The sequence below is a fragment of the Xenopus laevis genome, chromosome 4L (genome assembly GCF_017654675.1).
Source record: "Xenopus laevis strain J_2021 chromosome 4L, Xenopus_laevis_v10.1, whole genome shotgun sequence".
NCBI lineage: Eukaryota > Metazoa > Chordata > Amphibia > Anura > Pipidae > Xenopus > Xenopus laevis.
In genome coordinates this window covers 93791036-93812894 of record NC_054377.1, presented here as the reverse complement: position 1 = coordinate 93812894, position 21859 = coordinate 93791036, and the positions used below count along the sequence as shown (strand labels likewise).

Here is a 21859-nt window from a genome sequence, read left to right as displayed (position 1 = left end):
TCAATTTAATGTCCGGTTATTAGGAATGTATTAATGTCTTCGGAATAAGAAGGGATCCCTGAGAATTTCTATGTTTTACTAGATTTTTAGAGTAATACTATAAAGTCAACGGAAATACATAAAACAATTTGTGCCCTGTACTGTACCAAATTATGCATGAAACATAATTCTCCTGGTCTAGACACAGCTGTTACAAAGCATAGAGGATCGCTGGTGCAGATGGACTCTGGTTTGTTACTAGGTATACACGCTGAGGGAAACTGATGCAATATCTAGCAATAGTATCTGTTGTCAGTGTCTGAACACTTACCAGGATAGAATCATTCTCTTGAGTGTGAATATTTCTCAAGAGCACACACAACTCCTAAAAGTATCTAGGGAATCCTCACTATGGTCTTGCCACAACCACTGTATCTGGACCCAGATCAATTTATGGGCCCTCTAAGGCCTGGGGGTAGGGTTTTTTTTTACATTTTACTAATGTTCCTGGTCATGCAAGTCAAGCCTGGTGCATGTCTTGCATGAGGTAGTACATCATACAAAGCCAATGATTATTATTATTGCTATAAAGAGGTATTAATAAGGCACCAACATATTTTGCAGCACTGTACAATAAATGGGTGTATACACTAAACATACAGATTTACATAAAAAAACAATCAATAACACATACAAGAAGTATAGAGGACCCTTCCCAAACAAACTTGCTCTACATATTTTATTATTTGGACCTATATAAGATCTAATAATACCTATGCAGAGTTGTATGGTGCTTTAAAAAGAAACCTGAATTTCAGCTTTTTTATATATCTATAGCAATGTCCTCTGCTAGCTGAAACACTCTAATAAATGAGATTGGTTTTTATCACTAATTTGTTATGTGGCAAAAAATTGGTGTGCTTTGTTCATTGAGGACCATTCTGAGTGCATAGGGTAAATTAAATCATGCAATATTTGTCTACTAGCAGAGATAATTAGAATACAGTCACTCTTTACTTGCAGAAAAATAGACAAGCCCTTAGCCTACTGACATATACAGGGAATCCAAATTAGAATACAACATTTTTCAAAGAGAGAATTAAATTAATGTCAGAATGGACTGTCCATGGAAATCAGTTATGGCCTCCACCTTATAAGCTATAGCGAATATGGCCACGGATGTAGACTTGTAAAAAAAGATAATCAAGTCATTGCTACAGAGCTCAACAGGAAGACAATTACTGTAGGTAAATGTCACAGCCGTGTTTGCTGGAGGACACAATCAGGTTACTGTCATAGCTCTCTGCAGAGAAACAATCAGGCAAGAGTCAAAGCCTGCAATAGGCTTCCTGATCATTGTCACAACTCTATAATTCCTTATCCAATTGCACAAAGAGTGTAAAGTTCACCCCATGGTATATAGACAACCACTCTTGTTTTTTTTCATTCAATGACATTTTTTTCAGAGTTGAATTTAGGGGCTTTGAAATTTATATCTTGTAGATAAGGTTAGTCAGCATGTGTAGAATTGTATCGTTCTCGTCCTTGTACACATTTGTCTCGCATTTGGAGTCTGTGTTTCATTTTGTTAAAAAGGGGACGCTAATGCCCATTCAATGCCATATCTTTAAGCTTTAATACACCATCAGACGATTGTACTTGGAATCCAGTAGGTTGGATCTTACAGTCCCCTTTTATGATATACAAGCTGTGTCATGTGTTACAACATTATGAGGGATTATTTAAATACTTTAAAGTAGCATCAAGCAGTTAGCTCAGTAATGGGTACATGTCCTGAAAATGCAGTGGAAAGCTTCCATCTGCTTTAGCCCTGTACTGAAAATTGTCCTAGGTACGATCAGTAAAGCCCACTTTGCTAATTATGCACATATTTGCTTGCTCTTGTACCTACAGTGTAGGGCTGTGGTGTCCGAGGCCCACCAGGCTGCCTGTCAGTCCCTTGGTACTGGCTTGCGCCCCGGCAAGAGGTCGCGGCGTGTGTGCGCACCGGCGCGGTTGCGTCGAGTTGTGCGCGCGTGCGTGGATGGAGGTTCGCGGGCGCGCGCACGTCTTTGACGCGCACGTTTTGACGCGCGTGCACGTTTTTGACGCGCGCGCACGTTTTTGACGCATGCGCGCGGTGCGTAAAAGGACGCCGAGGCCTGCAAGTCACTGCGAAGTGATCTTGCCTCTGACACTAAGCGTTTTTGAATTCCACATTGCTGATCCACTGGTTTCCTGATTATTGGCCTGTTTTTGACTCTTCTCTTGGATTTCCCCTGGTACCGCTGATTCCGTTCCTGACCTACGCCTGGCTTTGACTACGTTTCCGCTTATCCCTGTTTGGCTACCTCGACTAGACTTTTTACAAGTGCCTATCCAACATCTATTACCGGCACCTCTGTTACTCTCCATCTGGACTTATTCCTGTCTCCACCCAGGCTCTAAGTTCCAGTGAGAGGCATAGGGGAGGCTATTATTTCGTCGGACCCATTACGGAGCCTGATACTGCCACCTTGGGGCACACACCCCATCTGTGAGCATCACAAACCACTCTCCCACCGCACACCAGATATCTTACTGTCTACTCCATTCCTTGCAGATGCAATCATGTGAGCGGGCAGCACCTCTCTTGGCACCTGCTGTTCCTAGCCAGGAGAAGAAGGAGACCTGGGTAGGCAGGTGTTTACCTGGTGTCCCACCAGCCCAGTATGACTCTGTGCACCTACTCAAGAGGGTACAAGCAACTATAGTGCACTTTTGGGCACTTTGCTCCTTACCCTTAGATATCTTGCCATTAGTTTTTGGGATGGTTTTATCAATCATAACATAGTTCACATTGCTCATGGTTTAAATAAAAAAAAAGTAATGATTGCATTTCCTTTTTTTATTTAAACTATGAGCAATGTGAAGTATGTGATGATTGATAAAACCACAGGTCTAATTTATGAAACTTGGACTTGACCTGGACCCAACATGAACCCTCAACACACATTTTGCATTTTTACCTGCTTGGACCTGCCACCTCATCTGACCTGCAACTGCCTTTTCCACAATTAGAGCAGCTAATAACTGTGGAACTAAAGGTGAAGAAAAGCAGTAAAGGAATAACATATTAGGAGGCCCGAGACCCACCAAAATGCACCGATGCTAGCATCCACAAGTCCTTCTCATAACTTGCAAAATACTCATTATTTTGTGACCGATGCAGGACTCTAAAATGGGAAAGGTACAGTGATTATTTTCTTGTATGATTTGAGAGTGTTTGAAGATATGAGAATATATCAGAGGGGTTGAAGTGAAAGTCAATTTTTGTCATATGCCATCCAAAGCTTTATCTGTAATTAACACATTTGTCACAATAATAACATCATATCTTTATTTGTCAAATTCCATTATTGCCATGTGGTTCTGGACTGCACATGTTATTAAAGGGAAAGTATATAAAGGTTAACCATTTATAAGTATATACAGTATAAGTATATTGAATTTTGCTATAAATTGTAGGACATAAAAATCATTATTTTACCAACATTTATATACACACCTGGATGTCAGTTATAGTATGGTGCACAGCCATTCTCTGCCTTTGAAACTGGACTTTTGTATTTTAAGCCATAAATGTACCATTTCTCTTGAAGTTCTAACAAACAGCACACAAAGAGAGATATGGTCACACAGTGCTTAGATTTGGAAAAAGACATTGCCCTTGACAATAAAAAAATAGCATTGCTTCTGCGAGTTCTAATATCTTTTTCCACTGTTACTGGAACAACATTCAATTTTATGCATTATGTTTTTTTTTTGTATTGAAACAGATGAAAAGATGCTATGTCAGCCCACAAGTATGGATCAGTTTTAGCAAACAATGAAAAGGGAAGCAGAGCTCCTCTTTAAAAAATTAAATTGGCATTCACCCCATAGTTTCAAATCTAATTCTTTTGGCAGAACAATTGAGTGAATTGAGAAGAAATTATTACACAGGTGAGGCAAGAGACTTGGCCTTTAGCCGTTTCAAATGAACTACAGATGTTGTTGACAGCTGTTGGAGATCCATGCTATGCAGAGTCACTAGGTACTTGTGTTTATCCTTGTTGCTTAACTAACAGGCAAAATACAGTGATAATCAAATAATGTTTGCTATGCGGATGTAGCTGAGTGGTGTAAGGGTTGTGTCTGACCCACAGGCATTGACACTGTTAATATATCAGGCAAAGGAGATCAGGGATATAATTTTTCTGGTAAATGTATTTATTTATTTATTTATCAGCACACAATGGGGCTCATTTATTAACACTGGGCAAATTTGCACATGGGCAGTTACCAATAGCAACCACCAGTGATTAGCTTTTTAAAGCCAGTTGCAAGTAGAACAATGAATGGAACAATGTGATTGGTTGCCATGGGTTACTTCCCATGGGCAAATTTGCCCAGTGTTAATAAATAACCCCCCAATGTGTGGTTACATATTAAGAACAGTTACATAACAGAGAGAGTCCCCAGCTGGCAGGATTTAAATACAGCGTCCCACGGATAGTCCATGTATGACCTAGAAACAGGTGGAATACAGGCAGGAATACTTCAGTCCATGATCATATTATTAATTCCAGGTTACACAAATTTAGTAGTCCTGATGGTTCCATTAGAGACTTTAGGAGAGGGTCCCTGGGCCTTGCTCCAGTAGCCAAACACCATTCCTTCATGTTTCATTGTTTCCCAGTAGCCATGGCTTCAGTGTCTATAAACACATACGTGCTCCCTACCCTGCACCTGTCATTCCACTCTCCTTCCCTGCAGGTTTTATTAGAATAATGTCTACTCCATACCAGAATAAATATTGATTTAAATGGGTTGTTCACCTTCCGAACACTTTTTTTCATTTCAGTTGTTTTCAGATTGTTCCCCAGAAATAAAGACTTTTTTCAATTACTTTCCATTATTTATTTTTTACTGTTCCAAAATCTAAGTTTAAAGTTGAATGTTTCTGTTTCTGGTGTTTGAGTCTGGCAGCTCAGTAATTCAGACGCAGACTCTGAACTGTTACAATTTTGCAACATTTATTTGATACATTTTTCAGCAGCATCTCTGGAGTTTTACCAACTATTGTATCAATTCTAACAGCTGCCTATAATGAAACCCAGAGCTGCTTTAGGGCCCTTACTTTATGCGTTCAGCCTCAGGGGAGCACAAGAGTAGACGCAATAAATTATTTTCAATGCGGCTGTCCTCACACAAACGCATGTAAGCGTCAGACGCAGGAAAAATGCAACATGCTGCGTCCTAACCTGCGTTCGGTGCTTACATGTGTCTGTGTGAGTACAGCCGCATTGAAAATAATTTATTGCGCTCCTCTGCGGCTGAACGTATAAAACCGGAACGCAGCGGAGCGCAGCTTCAAACGCACGTGAGTAAGGGCCCTTAGAAGGTGAAAAATTACACTTTACACTTCAATATTAGAAAAACGGTGATACATAGTAAATTAAAAGTAATTGGAAAAAGTCTTTATTGATGGTGATCTATCTGAAAACAACTAGTTGTTTGAAGGTGAACAACCCCTTTAAACTACTCCTTGAACTATGGTTGCTCAACTAATACAGAAGAATATTGGCCTTCATTTTGGGTTTTTTTTACTATTCTGTTTCAGCACAATGAGCCCTTTCCACTTCATTTCTCATTTCGTTAATGCCATTATTACCTCTATTGCATATAGAAGACTATTTCTATATTAAAGGCATTGAATCAAGTAAAATACAAGAGTATTTCAGATATAATCACCAACTTGCAATAGTGCCGAGCTCCTGTATGCGTATGGTAACATGATTTAAAAAAATCACATACACACACACAAAAACTGCAAAAGTGAACTTGCCCCATTTGGTAAAGTCACCAGTACTAATTCACTAAACTGCAAAAATTTGGCTAAATGCATTAAAGTCTGTGGACGACAAGATTATTTTGACAGGTGAAAAATTTTGATGAGCGACAATTGGAAAATATGGGCGTCATTTTCATGGCGAAACTTGGTGAATAATTTCACTCCTCATTAACCAGTACATCATATAAACATTTCAGCTGGATTCTCCCTAACTTCATCAGGTTTCCTTGTTGGATGGAACTGGAATATCGACTAAAAAGAACTTTAATTGGCATCAATGTGCCAACTCCTTATTACTGCTGGAATTGCTTTCCTGACACTGACAATAAAGGTATGAGGGTTGAACATAGACACTAAGTTGCACAAGTGCTGTTGCCTGCAGCAACCAATCAGGTCTCTGCTTTTTGACTTGATCGTGTTTTTGAGTGAAACCCACTGAAGAACACTCATACATCATGAAGGCTACAAACATCTTCAAAAGGTTCAAGGGACCTTTTAGATGTATTTTCAGATTCAAGCTATTTCCAGCTTCGGGGTATAATAAATCTTGGACAATTTTAGTTTTTTAATAAAACTCGAATCTTTCTTTTTTTACTCAACCTTTGATAAATAACCCCCTAAAAGTCCCATTTTTAATGTAACTTCCTTTTAACACTAAGGGGCCGATTCACTAAGCTCGAGTGAAGGATTCGAATGAAAAAAATTCGAATTTCGAAGTATTTTTTGGGTACTTCGACCATCGAATTGGTTAAATTCGTTCGAATACGAACGAAATCGAACGAATCGAACGAAAAATCGTTCGACCATTCGATAGTCGAAGTACTTTCCCTTTAAAAAAAACTTCGACCCCCTACTTCGGCAGATAAAACCTACCGAAGTCAATGTTAGCCTATGGGGAAGGTCCCCATAGGTTTGCTAACCTTTTTTTGATCGAAGGATTTTCCTTCGATCGTTGGATTAAAATCCTTCGAATCGTTCGATTCGAAGGATTTAATCGTTCGATCGAACGAAAAATCCTTCGATCGATCGAACGAACGTTTAGCGCTAAATCCTTCGACTTCGATATTCGAAGTCGAAGGATTTCAATTCGAGGGTCGAATTTCGAAGTATTTTTAACTTCGAAATTCGACCCTTAATGAATCTGCCCCTAAGACTTCACAGCAACAATTTTGCTCTTTTCTATTGCTTAAACATGTTGCTACAGAACAGTATATACTTGTGTCCCATAGCTATTCCTGGCCAGTCAAAGTCATGAAGTAAAATTACTCTTAATAATCCATTACGGCAACAACACACAAATGGATATATTGATATATCCAGAGACAAATCCCATAAATCCGCTAGCATAGAGCATGTTGCAGAGATGTCTAGTAAAGTCTGAGGTGTGACATGCGGAATCTTTTTGGTTTGCAGATTAGATTTTTTGCAGTTGGAGAGAAAATTAAAAAGTATCCTCTCATTGCTGTGAAAGATCAAATCAATCATAGCAATTTAGCTTAAAAATAAAAAGATATTTGCTTCTTGTAGCATTTTGATATAATTAAACATTCTTTTCAAAGATCCCTTGCTGAACCCGATGCAACTTACAGATAAGGTTTAAAAGCTATAAGATACATTTACCAGTCAATAAGTGTTAAATCACAATCATCAGAATGCATTATATATATATATATATATATATATATATATATATATATATATATATATATATATATATATATATATATATTTGATACTTTTTAAAGCTAATTTACAATCACAGTGTATTGGTGCAATCTGCTAGTGGGACTAGTGCTACATCTAGTCTGGTGGTAAGTACAGAGTTCTCTAACGTCAATACTTGCAGTTCAGCAATATTGATCAACCAAGGCTGGGAGAACACAAGTGCAATGGAATCAATGTGCACACTCGATTTTATGTTTGTTAATCAGCCCTGTTGTCTAATACTGATACTGAATATTGTGTTAACATGCTAGAAATGCATAGTTTGAAACAGATATATAAACAGAGATGATCCAATTTGTTCATCTCAGGATTAATTTATAATCACAAGCACAAAGAACTAAAATGGACACATAATTAATGCATTGACAGTCTAGTGATGAGAAAAATATTTTCACTGCAAAAATGATGCCCATAGACTCCAATGGGTGAAAAAAAAATTGTTGCAATTTTTAAGCGAAATTGGTCAGATTCTCCCATCACTAAGTGATACCACAAACATTTGTATTTGCATCCATACATCCTCAGTCTGCACCAATGCACCTGCCCAGCTGATGAATTATATTAACCCAAGGGAAACCTGGAATTACCGACCAGTCTGCAAATGGTGTTAATAAAGGACCTGGACTGGCAATCTGTCCATTCGGGCAAATACGAAGTGGGCTGCTCCATTTATGGGTAAGTGGGACAAGGAAGCCAGGAACAGAAGCTGAACATTAGTGGAAGCTGAATGGGAGTGGAAACCAAATAGGAGCAGAAGCCACTGAATGGCAGCCAAAGCCGCTGAATGGGAGCCGAAGCCAAAACCGCCATAAAGAGCCTAAAAGCCATCAAAAAGAGCCAAAGAAGTTGTTGCAGAGGAGAATGAAGAAGCTGCTGTTGCTAAGGAGAAGGAAGACCACCTGCCAAAAAAAGGTAAGTTTCCATTGAACACCAATATTTTTTATGGGGGGAGTACACAGACCAACAAAGTTTTTCTCTTTTTTACTTTAATGGGGCCCTGGCCACCAGTGGTCTACTTGAGGGCTGACCACCAATTTTTTTTTTTAACTTGGGGGGAGCTGTCCACCAATGTTTTTTTAACTTGGAGGGGGTTGGCTACCATTTTTTTCTTTACTTAATGGGGGGCCCTGACCACCTTTTTTTAAGTGGGGGGTGGGGCTGGCCGTCAATGCCCCATGCAGTAGGCAAAGTGCAATAAAAATTGCCAATTGTGTTTAAAGGACGTTTAAACTGATTTACCAGTAAAAATGTCCCATTCCTCATAAAAATGGGGGTTGCTGGCTACTTACTTTTCCAGGCTATCCACAACGGAGTTCCTGTTGTCTTTATGCCACAATACTGTATATCTCATTACTGCCATTATTCAGTCAATACAAGGCCAAGCAAATGGCCAAGTATATTGGTTGTGCACTTCAGTTGTGTCAATAAATGGGTTCATCTAACTTTTGCAGATTTCCTAAGAACGTTACTTGCACCTGGTTTATTCAGATTTAGAGAATGTGTTTCAGAATAACATAAATGCATGCAATATCAGATACATACACGTGCTATCCTGAAAAAGATTATTTACGGACTGGTGTATAGTCGATGCATCTCTGCTTGGCTCAGAGCTACAGCAATAAGGAGATATTGTTGGACACTGCGGTAAACAGAAATACAAAGTTCTAACATTACATTCATCCACATCAGAATTCTCATAAAGTATAGTGCGCTTCTAAAAACCAAAAGTTTGGCCGAAATATTGATGGAATTATTATAGCAGTTTCACCTAATGGGCCATCTTTTACTTTTCTATTACTTACTTTGCAAAACCCACTTCAGCTAATTTATTTTACTGTAAAACAAACTAAAGTGATAGAAGCTGTTTTTTAATTTTATGCATAATAAAACCGGATTATAGAGCATCTAATCGTAAACTTCAAATGCTGTGTTCAGATGAATTAAACCATATTAGACCCGTTAAGCTGAAAGACAGAAACATTTCATTTTATAGCAAAAGCAAACTGCTTGGCCAACATGTTTGTGTGGGCTGTAAATCATTGCACCCAATGAAAAAATGGTTATGCTTTATATGAAAAAGAGTCTGCATTCCACAAAGGCTTTAGAATCCTGCCAAGTATCTAGAATGCTGTGTGGCCCTAAAGATTTTAGAAATATTTCAAGTATCTAGAATGTTGTTCCTTAAAATAAAATGTTATAAAAACTGCCTGGGTGCTAAGCTAACCCTTCAGGTCTTTATCTATAAGATAGAACACAGATCCTCTTCTGTCTCTGTATACCCATACCCCTGTGTTCCACAAGGACAGATGAGGGTGCTTTGTCACCTATAGGAAATATCCTCTCCCATGGGTAACAAAGAGTCTGAAAATCCTGCCCTCCACATTTACTGGAATCACCACTAGTGATGGGCAAATAAATTCGGCAGGCACGGATTCGCCGTTAATTTCACGAGTTTAAAATCTGCCAGCAAAAAATCTGCCCTGACAAAAAGCCAAAATCATTTTGATGCCCATTGACTTCAAAGAGCCTCGTGAATTTTCACTGTTTCGCCGTGTTTTAGAGGAAATTTCCCATGGGTGACAATACACCAAACTGGTTTGCCTTTGCACCCTGGTGTTTATTTATCCTAGTTATGATTGATTTTCTACTGAGTTTATCCCAATCACATCTGACAAATGGCTTTTTCATGTGTTTATCATCTGGTTCCATATATTAAATGTTAGCTCTGCTTCTTGTGCTGTATACACTAGTTTCACTGTGTGTATATATATATATATATATATATATATATATATATATATATATATATATATATATATATATATATATATATATATATATATACATACACGCACACACACATAAAACATCATATTGCCATATTTACTGAGATGTACATATTAAGGTCTTCCTGGTTTTCTTTGTTATTTTGATTATGACTCTTCTCAGTTGGCTTTCTCTAGACAATACTCATTTTATTAACATCCTTCTGTAGACTGGGCCTCAAAAAACAAATGCAATATTCAAGGTGAAGCCTTTCCCCTGACCTATAAAGTGGCGGTTTAACCTGCCTCATTCTACTGCTGAAATCTCTTCTTATATTTCCTATTATTTGATTTGACTTTCCCACTGCTTGCTTTTACTTTCAAATCATTGAATTATATTTCCCAGATGCCATTCTTGTATGTTTGTATATATTATTTATTTTCTTCTGATGTCACTGTCAGTAAATAACCATTCCAGCTGTATTCAGCTTTGGAATTTCTGTGCATCTATTCTGGTAACATATTGAGCGTGATTGAAATAATATTAATTAATATATAAAGTACATGCTTTGCTTGATACACTCTATCTTTTTCCAGGGGAAGAATAAAAATATTCCATGTCTCCCAGCAAAAATATCTGAAATGCAATCACTCTAATATCTTGTCTACTTTTGCTGTAATCTTTTTTCTTGTTGTTAATGGCAAAGAATTCTTTTGCTGAGCTTCAAAGGATGTTCCCTACATCACTGTGGAAATATCGAGAGGTTAAACTACTTGACTACCTTAGTTCATTCTGAAAATATCTCTGTACTGCAAACACATTCAGTTTAACAAACCTTTCTTAAAGATTCCTATTTAATTTTTTCCCCATGTCCATTACATATGGTCTCGTTCATAAACAAAATGTCCAGAAACCAGGCCTGTTATAAAAAAGTGACAATTTCACTTCAACGTTACCTTAACGAAAAAAACTTCATTATTAGACATGGTTTGATTTCATCGCAATACTAAATTTTAGAGACATTTTAGGCCAACCCTATCATTAGTCATTTATTTATACTTTTTTTTTATTCATAGTTATAGAAAAGAGTACAATTGATAAAGTAATAATAATATCAATAACAACATTAAACAATAACATCAATAACATTAGATAACATTAGCAATCCTGACAGAATAAAAGAAATTGAATATAGAATATATTATCATAAAAAAATTTCTGCGACCACAGTTAAATGTTCAAAATAAAATGAATATGTGAAAAAGAGTTCATGAAATTATAGCTAAAATATAAAGTTTGACTTAAACGTAAGATCAGGTTTCTATAGATAATGTGATGTAAATCAATGGTTGGTAGAAGATTGAATTGTTAAAATTGTTAAATTGTTAAGGATAGATAGTCATCCTTGGATCCATTAAGAAACATATCAATATTTTCTCTTCCCTCCTTCTTATCACAAAGGTAACTATTTGTTTTAATTATTTTACAATAGGCTAATTCTGTGTTTCTATACAATGTCTTATTCTTGCTCCAGTGCTGCCTGAAAATAATGTATGTATCAGATACTATTGCCGTTTTCTAAACATTATCCACCAGCATATTGAGTACAACGTATTGATTAAAACAATAGGATGGCTGGAGCTGACAATGGATTTGTGTGCACGTTCTTCCTATAATACTGAGTTGTTTATACCCAAGAGGTTTCTTCCTCAAGTGCACAATAATTAAGGAACAGCAATTTCATTTATTTTTCCCGACTGACTTATCAGTTCCTATCCATAGCTGAAAGCAGCTAATGAAGTGTACAGACTGTACCTGTATGTCGTCTGCTGATGCATTTTATTTCTATTTTTCCAAAGATGCCTATAGTTCCCCACATTTACATACAATTTACAGTCTTTCCCAATGGCAAAAATGCAACAAGAAATTAATCTCCATTAAAGTTCTGTAAATGCTTCCCCTGCTGAGAGTCTGATAAATTTTGAGAGAAGCCTGTGCAGGTAACTATTCACTTCAGATGTTTCGTAGTATCTGAGTGATCCCTTCTTAGAAGATGAAATAAGCCATTAGATAACAAGCATGAAGAAGAGAACATATTCTTTGCCTCAGAGCAGATGGAGCACTAAGAAGTCTTGTCAAGCATCTTTTGTGCAGTAGACACATATTTTTTCCATGAGACATATCAAATACATGTTATGCGTGCCATGATGCAAACCTGATACAGATATATGCAAGTACTTTAATTCTCGCTGGCACAGCTGTCAGTTACATGTAGGACTAGTGAGTTTGCATTCTCTATCAGACTGATGGTAAACTAGAGAACAGTAGGTGCAGAATCTACACTCCATTAGCAGGGAACAGAACATCACCTCCTGGACAATGGAAAAGGTTCCTTGCATATTGTTCAAAGTGCCTCTTTTCCTATGTAAAAAATCCCAACTTGGTCAATCTTTATTTGTAATAGAGACCTTCCATACTCTTAGACCTTCCATACTCTTTATCATTCTTTTTCTTTCATTCATGCAAAAAATGCAAGAGAAACAGTGAATATAGTTATGTATATTGATCCTGTTTTTCAGATTGCATGTGTATGTCGTTGACATGTGTTATGGTGAGGTAGCCCCTAGAAGGCCCAAAGCTACTTTTGTATTCAAGTGCACCCCTTAGCTTATAATAAAGATGCAGCATTGGACTGCGGGCCCTGGGCCCACCAGGGCTGCAACCTTGGGATCCCCACATACCCCAGGGCCCACCACCTCAATCCTGAAATCTTAATAGTGGTTGTGCAAACCCCCTTCCTTCACGAGTATCTGTTCCCTTGTGGCCCCTATTGGGGATAAGGGAGATCTCCAGAACAGCTATTGGAATGGGGTCTGGGTTTTTTCCTGGTGTCCCGCCGGCCCAGTGCAACTCTGGGTAGATATTTGAAAATACTGTTGTTTCGTGAATATTTCCAAAAATATATTGGACAGTTGTGGTCCCAAATCTCACCCTAATTTAGCTACAGACTGGTCTTTGTCCCCAGTGTCAATCTTTGTGGCCTTCAGGCTGGACCCCATGGCCAGTTGTGAACCTCTGCTTTAAATTATACCATTCATAATATGGCTTTATATCTTTTGGACTACATCACTTTCTTTTTATGAGAAGGTAAGTAGAGTCCTCGATTCTGGGATGGCAGTGGATGTGATTTACTTAGACTTTGCTAAAGCATTTGATACAGTGCCACACAAAAGGTTACTGGTTAAATTAAGGAATGTTGGCCTGGAACATAGTATTTGTACCTGGATAGAGAACTGGCTAAAAGATAGACTACAAAGAGTGGTGGTAAATGGAACATTTTCTAATTGGACCAGTGTTGTTAGTGGAGTACCGCAGGGCTCTGTACTAGGTCCCTTGCTTTTCAACTTGTTTATTAATGACCTGGAGGTGGGCATTGAAAGTACTGTTTCTATTTTTGCAGATGATACTAAATTGTGCAGAACTATAGGTTCCATGCAGGATGCTGCCACTTTGCAGAGTGATTTGTCTAAACTGGAAAACTGGGCAGCAAACTGAAAAATGAGGTTCAATGTTGATAAATGCAAGGTTATGCACTTTGGCAAAAATAATATAAATGCAAGTTATACACTAAATGGCAGTGTGTTGGGAGTTTCCTTAAATGAGAAGGATCTAGGGGTCTTTGTAGATAACATGTCTAATTCTGGGCAGTGTCATTCTGTGACTACTAAAGCAAATAAAGTTCTGTCTTGCATAAAAAAGGGCATTAACTCAAGGGATGAAAACATAATTATGCCTCTTTATAGGTCCCTGGTAAGGCCTCATCTGGAGTATGCAGTGCAGTTTTGGACTCCAGTCCTTAAGAGGGATATAAATGAGCTGGAGAGAGTGCAGAGACTAAGTGCAACTAAATTGGTTAGAGGGATGAAAGACTTAAATTATGAGGATAGACAAGGTTGGGGTTGTTTTCTCTGGAAAAAAGGCGCTTGCGAGGGGACATGATTACACTTTACAAGTACATTAGAGGACATTATAGACAAATAGCAGGGGACCTTTTTACCCATAAAGTGGATCACCGTACCAGAGGCCACCCCTTTAGACTAGAAGAAAAGAACTTTCATTTGAAGCAACGTAGGGGGTTCTTCACAGTCAGGACAGTGAGGTTGTGGAATGCACTGCCGGGTGATGTTGTGATGGCTGATTCAGTTAATGCCTTTAAGAATGGCTTGGATGATTTTTTGGACAGACATAATATCAAAGACTATTGTGATACTAAGCTCTATAGTTAGTACAGGTATAGGATCCCTTATCCGGAAAAGCGATATCCAGAAAGCTCCGAATTACGGAATGGTTGTCTCCCATAGACTCCATTTTAGCCAAATAATCTAAATTTTTAAAAATTATTTCCTATTTCTCTGTAATAATAAAACAGTAGCTTGTACTTGATCCAAACTAAGATATAATTAATACTCATTGGAAGCAAAACCAGCCTATTGGGTTTATTTAATGTTTAAATTAATTTCTAGTAGACTTAAGGTATGAAGACCCAAATTATGGAAAGATCCATTATCCGGAAAACCCCAGGTCCCGAGCATTCTGGATAACAGGTCCCATACCTGTATAGGTATGGGTATATAGAATATAATTAAAAGTAGGGAGGGGTGTGTGTATGGATGCTGGGTTTTCATTTGGAGGGGTTGAACTTGATGGACTTTGTCTTTTTTCAACCCAATTTAACTATGTAACTATGTAACTATGTAACTGGAAATTGCATGTTTTCATCTGTGAAAATTAGCTTCCATTACACAATTAATGGTGCATTGTTTCTGCATTTACCAAAATGAATTTGAATCTGAATGTGTATTTTGTTTTTTAGCATTAAGTATTAACATAATTAACACCTTAATAAGTGGGTGCCAATCACATATAAGAAATACAGATTTCTATTTTTTTTTTAAAAAATTGTCTAACTACAGTTCCATTTCTTTACACTAGAGGGAGAGTGCTGACTTCAACTTCATTTCAGTGACTGCATTATTTATTGCACTCGTGTCCATTCTGTGGCACTCGAGCTGTTATTTAACTGTTAATAATATCAGCAAGCTTGGCAAAATCTGTCAGATCATGCGTAAAAAGTTACGGTTTAATTAAAAAGTTACTTTTTTGCCACTTCCCAAACTGGCTTGCTTTGAAGAGTAGACTGGTTACTTGTTGCTATAAGTGCCCATTCGCTTATCACTTTATCTTTGTTTTGTACCTATATTAATACAAGTAGTGACATACAAAAATTGGTTCCGCTCATGTCTAAGGTGTAAATTCCAGAGGTTAGGAGCAGCAAGATAGAAGGGTTTGACATGAGAGGTGGATCTGAGAGGAGTGGAGAAGATGATCAGGAACATACAGTGAGACAAGAGAAAAATATAGTGAGGAGGAGTGAAAGGCTTTGAATGTTAGTAGAAGGGTTTTATATGCTATCCTTTGCTTAACAGGCAGCCATGCTAAAGATTTTAGTTGGGGTTGAGCAGGTTCCCTTTTAGGAGACAGCAGAAGGATCCTGGTAGCAGAGTTTAAGATTGATTGGAGGGGAGAGAGATCCACATCAATTGGAACCAGTCATAGCCCAAGTGTCACTCACAGTCATTCCTACTGCAGTACTTTGTTGAACCCTAATAAATTTAATCTTTACTTTCCCTTGTGTAGAAAGAGGTGAAATGGAAAATCATTATTTGTTTTTAAAAACATTTACCAAAGAAACTTAAACTCACTTATATAATTCCTTAATTAACACTTTTCCCTTTAGTTAAAAGGTGACACCAGCTTGTAAAAAGGTAGAAGAGAGAAGATAAAGATCTGAGGTGCATGTACAAGATTTATCTAAGGGCTCACATGACACACAATGCACTTAAATCCTTTAATTAACAGACAAAAACTTTAATATTTGACAGTGGCTTCTTCCTAACTGGCAGCCTCATATGCCCATGCCTAACAATAAAGAAGAAAGAACTATTCATGCTTCCAAAAAGACTGACTGCAAATTTGTCAGATTTACTAATAAAGACTTAAAGATGGAAGAAACTTTATCTAGACACTTGGTTCTGGCTTACTATGTCACTCCTTTTAAAAGGAACGACCTGAGCATAGTTGCTGGAAGATGATGAATGATGTAGTTAAACCATGAGTTTGCTGACTGAGTTTTGAAGAATACATGATAATATCGGTTTGAATGACTAATCAAAATACTAGTACCCATGGCTGACTACCTAATCATTGCCAAACTCTGTCGCTGAGATTAGCCCTGTTGTGTATCTTTTGCATTTGTTCTTGCTGAGACATGCTGCTGTGTTCAGCCCAGACCATAATTTGTCTGTCATGAGCTCCCTAGACGAGATATACATTTCGATGCCTGTCACAAGCCTTTGGGTGTGCAGTTGCTCCCGTCCTAACAGTGCAGTGACTGCTGTGTGTGTCTCTCTCCTGTCACTCCTGTCCAGCTTGTCATTGCATATCACGCCTGCACCCTGGGGTTAGTATCTGGTATTATCTGTAAGAATTCCTCATTCATTATGTTACTCTGTATTCATGTTATCACAAACATCCCTCATCTTCCCAATATCTTCCCAAATCTATGCTCATTAGCCTAAGTTTGCCCATGGCCTCTTCCTCTGGAACTGGAAACACTAGAGATTCCAAGAAGCTAATTATTCTCAGTAACAGAGCATCTCCCCCTCAGGCAGCTTGTAATGAGCATCTCAGCTCCTGTTATTCTATATGCCAGCTTGCACTGGCAGTTTGTCGCTGGTTGGTTGCAGCCATTTGTACTGTACAGTTTATGTGAAGGAGAGCAGGGAAGTAAAAACTCTCCCAAGCAGATGTTCTCTATGTACAGAGATATCAGGGTACATCTGTGTGAGTTGTAGCCAGGTTGCTGCAAGCATTACTCCTAACATTCAAGGACAAGATGAAATACATAGAATCTTCTTCATGAAGCAAGTCTGTTTCATCTGTCCAACATACTGTTTAAATTGAAGAACAACTATCACTGTACCTTTCTTTGGCTTATGGTATTAAACAAACACAAATATTTATGTTTTCTAAGTGGCATTTTTTTAATTCAATTGACTAGAAAAAAAAAATATTTACAATGCCCCATTGCAGTGTGCAAAGTGCAAAAAAAAGGCATCATTCTGACCTAGCATAATCCAGTGCATGGGGCCTTTACACAGTGATTTTTTGACTTTTCAGACCAATGGTTGAGCGTGCAGGGTGGGGCATATGACTTAGTAAGGAAGGGGAAAGCAGTGGTTGAGATTCGCACGGAGACAAAATGGGCCAGAAATTTAAGGCATAGAGAAAGGGCAGGCAATATATGATTAACAGCTGAGACATATTTACAACAGATATGGGTATTTTAATAGAAAAAAAAATGTGGGCTTCATATTTAAATTGAAAGCAACTTTTATTATACAGCTTTTTATGTCTGGGTGATGGGTCGCAGTGCCAGAAGTGACATGCATGAGCATTTTGCTTTGCCACCATTGCTCTTCCCATCTGCCCCATGATACACAAGGATTGTGGTACAGTATTGGTTGGGGGTTTAGGGCAGTACATTTTATTGTAACAGGTAGGGGGAAATGCTTGCCAGTCGGGGGTTTAGAGTTTCCTGCTTTCACTTGCCCACCTGACCCAATTCTGTTAAAGCTATAGGCTTTCAATCTCAGACCTTACTTCCCAGTTCCTTACTTTGTTGTCTAAAAGAAGAAATGGATATATATATCCTTCATAGTACTAACAGTACTAACCATCAAGGGCGTGTAAAGGTGCATATATCCTTCCCCCACGTGCAACCAATAATTTCATTTTGCTGTTTTTGGATCCTGTAATCATTTTCCCTTATGCCATGTCACGGTCCTTCAGATCACACATGACAGACATAGAGTTATAAAGTATGTTCTCCATGCGCAAATTCTTACTCCTCTATTTTTGTTATTTTGTCCACTTGCAAGAGATTGCAGCTGAGAAAGACAAGGCCACCAAAGTGTTTATGGCAGTAGATAGTAATCATGCTCCGTGGGACATGGTGTGCATTGGAAAAGATCTATTTCATTTTGTGAAACTAGAATAACATGCTGCTTGTTAAAATGCTCAAAAGATATTTGGTCATACAGTAGGTGGGAAAAGCAGTGTGGGTAATTACTACTTCTGATAGCATTCAGTCATGTCCACTGGGCTCAGCAACAGGACATGATTTATGCATATCCAAATAGAAGCAAAAACATATTTGTCAGATATATGGGTCCAGACAACACTTTGGAAAATGAAGGCAATTATGTCAGCCAGGGGAAAAAGTGATAACATCATTACATCTCCTCTGTGTAAAGAAATTGTAGCAGAATTTAGATTTAGTGAAAACAGCATGCTGTGTCTTTAACTGGTTCTGAAAAAAACTGAAATAACTTTTTAGTTTAAGCCCCACTTGAAAGTCCAGCCTTAAGCAAGGCTCCCCTTAAAGGGGTGGTTCACCTTTTAGTTAACTTTTAGTATGCTATAGAATAGCCAATTGTAAGCAATTTTTAAATTGGTCTTCATTATTTATTTTTTATAGTTTTTAAATGATTTGTCTTCTTCTTAAAACTCTTTCCAGCTTTCAAATGGGGGTCACTGATCATATCTAAAAAACAAATGCTCTGTAATGCTACACATGTATGGTTATTGCTACTTTTTATTACTCTACTCTCTATTCAGGCCCTCTCCTATTCATATTTCAGTCACTTATTCAAATGAATGCATGGTTGCCGTGGTAATTTGGACCCTAGCATCCAGAATCCTAAAACTGCAAACTGGAGAGCTGCTGAATATAAAGCTAAATAACTCAAAAAAACACAAATAATAAAAAATGAAAACTAATTGCATATTGTCTCAGAATATCCCTCTCTACATCATACTGAAAGTTGATGCAAAGGTGAACAACCCCACACGTAGGGCATGTAGAGATATAGTAAAATATCAGTTTTGAAGAATACAAACATAATTTCAAGATTATCTTGAAAAGTTCTCTCCAATTCTCACTCTAAAAGTGGTTTCTCTTTTCATGGAGATTTAGAAAGTCAGAATTTCCCATTTCAAGCCTTTACATATTTACATATTGCATAGTGCGTATGTGTTGACATTTATGCAGTCTGCTAGCAGCATGCAATGCTAAATGGGGCTAGTTCCCTTAAGGTGCCCATAATGGCAATGGGGTTGTCTGAAGGCCATGTGGGTGGATTTTTTGATTATTCCTGTAGAGAAAATAGAAGAAAATGGATCATGTATTTTTAGTTTAAGTTAGCTTCAGATATAAAGAACCTATATGGTCAGGTTAGCTCCATGTGGCAGGCAGGGTCAGATATCAACTACAATAGCATAAAAGTCTGGGGAAAAGTTAGTAAATCCCTTTAAGATGGAGGAAGATTCAGTATACAGATCCTTGAAAAGAAGTCTCCAGTGAAGAGTAAGCTTGGGCTGGGGAACCAATGATTAAGGCCTAACCAGCACACAGGCTAGTAGTTTTGTAGGGGTGATGTAGGAGCACAAGACTGGGCTGTTTAGAGTAAACACTAAAGGTTCCAGGGAATTTTCAGTGATAATAATAATGTAGATTGTTAGCGCTTTGATAGGAAGTACTCCTGAAGTGTTTCATATTGTGATTAGAATGGTACAGGACCTGTTATACAGAATGCTTGGAACCTGGGGTTTTATGTATAATGGATCTTTCTGTAATATTCATACCTTAAAGTGATTCTGTCATTATTTTTATGGTGTAGTTTTTATTTCTAAATTACACTAATACTGCAAATGTTTCAATCTACCATGTAAAATGTCACTCCTAACCCAACAAGTGTAGATGTAATATTGGTCTGTAGGAGGCATCTTAGTTTAATTTTCCTGGACATGTTCTTTCAGAAAGAGAAAGAGCAGAAAACTGCTTTCTGACAGGCTATTGGTTCTCATACTCAATGTTACTTAAGGAGTCACAGTGGGACATAGATTTTTACTACTGAGTGTTATTCTTTTATCTACCAGGGAGCTGGTTACCTTCCCATTGTTCTGCTGATGAACTGCTGGGGGAAGGTAGGAGGATGATATCACTCCAACTGGCAGTGCAGTAGTAAAGAGTGACTGAAGTTTATCAGAGCACAAGTCACATGACTGGGAGCACCTGGGAAACTAACAATCTAGCCCCATGTCAGATTTCAAAATTAAATAGAAAAAAATCAGTTTGCTCTTTTGAAAAATGAAGTGCAGAAGTCTGCTGAAGCAGCACTATTAACTGATGCGTTTGTAAAAACATTTTTCCCATGACAGTATCCCTTTAAGTCTACTAGAAAATCGTTCAAACATTAAATAAACCCAAGAGACTGTATTTGCTTCCAATAAGGAGTAATTATATCTTAAGGTGGCCATACACGGGGAGATCCGCTCGTTTGGCGATGACGGATATCGATAGGGGAAGCCCGTCGGAGGGCCCCATACATGGGCCAATAAGTTGCCGACTTGGTCTGTCGGCAGCTTTTATCGGCTTTGTATGGCCACCTTTAGTTGGGATCAAGTACAAGGTACTGTTTTATTGTTACAGAGAAAAGGGAAATCATTTTAAAAAATGTGGACTATTTGGATAAAATTCAGTCTACCTTCCCGTAATTTGTAACTTTCTATACCTGTACTGGTATGTGTGGTGTGAATTTGAGTGTTGTTATTTATTGTGTTTCTACAGAAGTATTAATTGCATGATTGCTTAATAAACTTTGTTCTTGTGCCTACAGTGGCACACTAAATGTTCAGACATAACTTACTGATACCTCCTCCATCCATGTTCTAGCCAGGGGCAGACCGTATTTATTTTGGGAGTGTTTTTAAAGTGTTAACAAAAGCATTACACAAGTTACATTTGAGCGAAAGTAGCCTGAGGCAATTTTTGGACAAATAAGAGTGGCATAAGGACGAACTGTCTGATACTTTCTGGACTGTGTAATGAAAATGTATATGTGCTCCTTAGCTCTTTGCGAGCTTCCTAAAGACTTTCTGATTATTCTTCTGTTCAGGAAATACAAACATTAAGATGTGCAAAGGCAAATGACTCCTGACAGGTGCTAAAAACAGTACATCAATTGAAAGTGAAAAATAATTGCGAATGTTACAGGATGTGTTAGCATTTAGATTAACAACGCCGGTCCTGCAGTCCTCTAGCTGTTGAGGAAGATACTGTAGGTGAAATAAAAGGCATTTGGGGAACAAACTGTTCCTCATTAAAATCTCTGCTGTACAGGACTTTTCCCTGTCAACCTCACATCATAATATGTGGCAGCTGCGGCAACCTCAAAGTATAGCAAAATCTGAATTCATAAAGGGTAGAAATGCTTTGCTTTTGTTGTGTGAAAAAGTTTGATGTTGTTTATTTTTTTCCTATTTGTAATATGGACAACTAGGGGTCTATTTAGTCTTTATGCTGCCTTAGGATGATTTGCTTCTGGTTTCTTT

At 37.9% G+C, this 21859-nt stretch overlaps 1 protein-coding gene across 1 annotated transcript in view; it reads left to right on the top strand.

Annotated features, from left to right (window-relative positions):
• The window catches only part of LOC108713537 (tenascin-R), a 199830-nt gene that overhangs the window by 83228 nt on the left and 94743 nt on the right, over positions 1-21859 (top strand). The gene's annotated exons all lie outside the window — the stretch shown is intronic.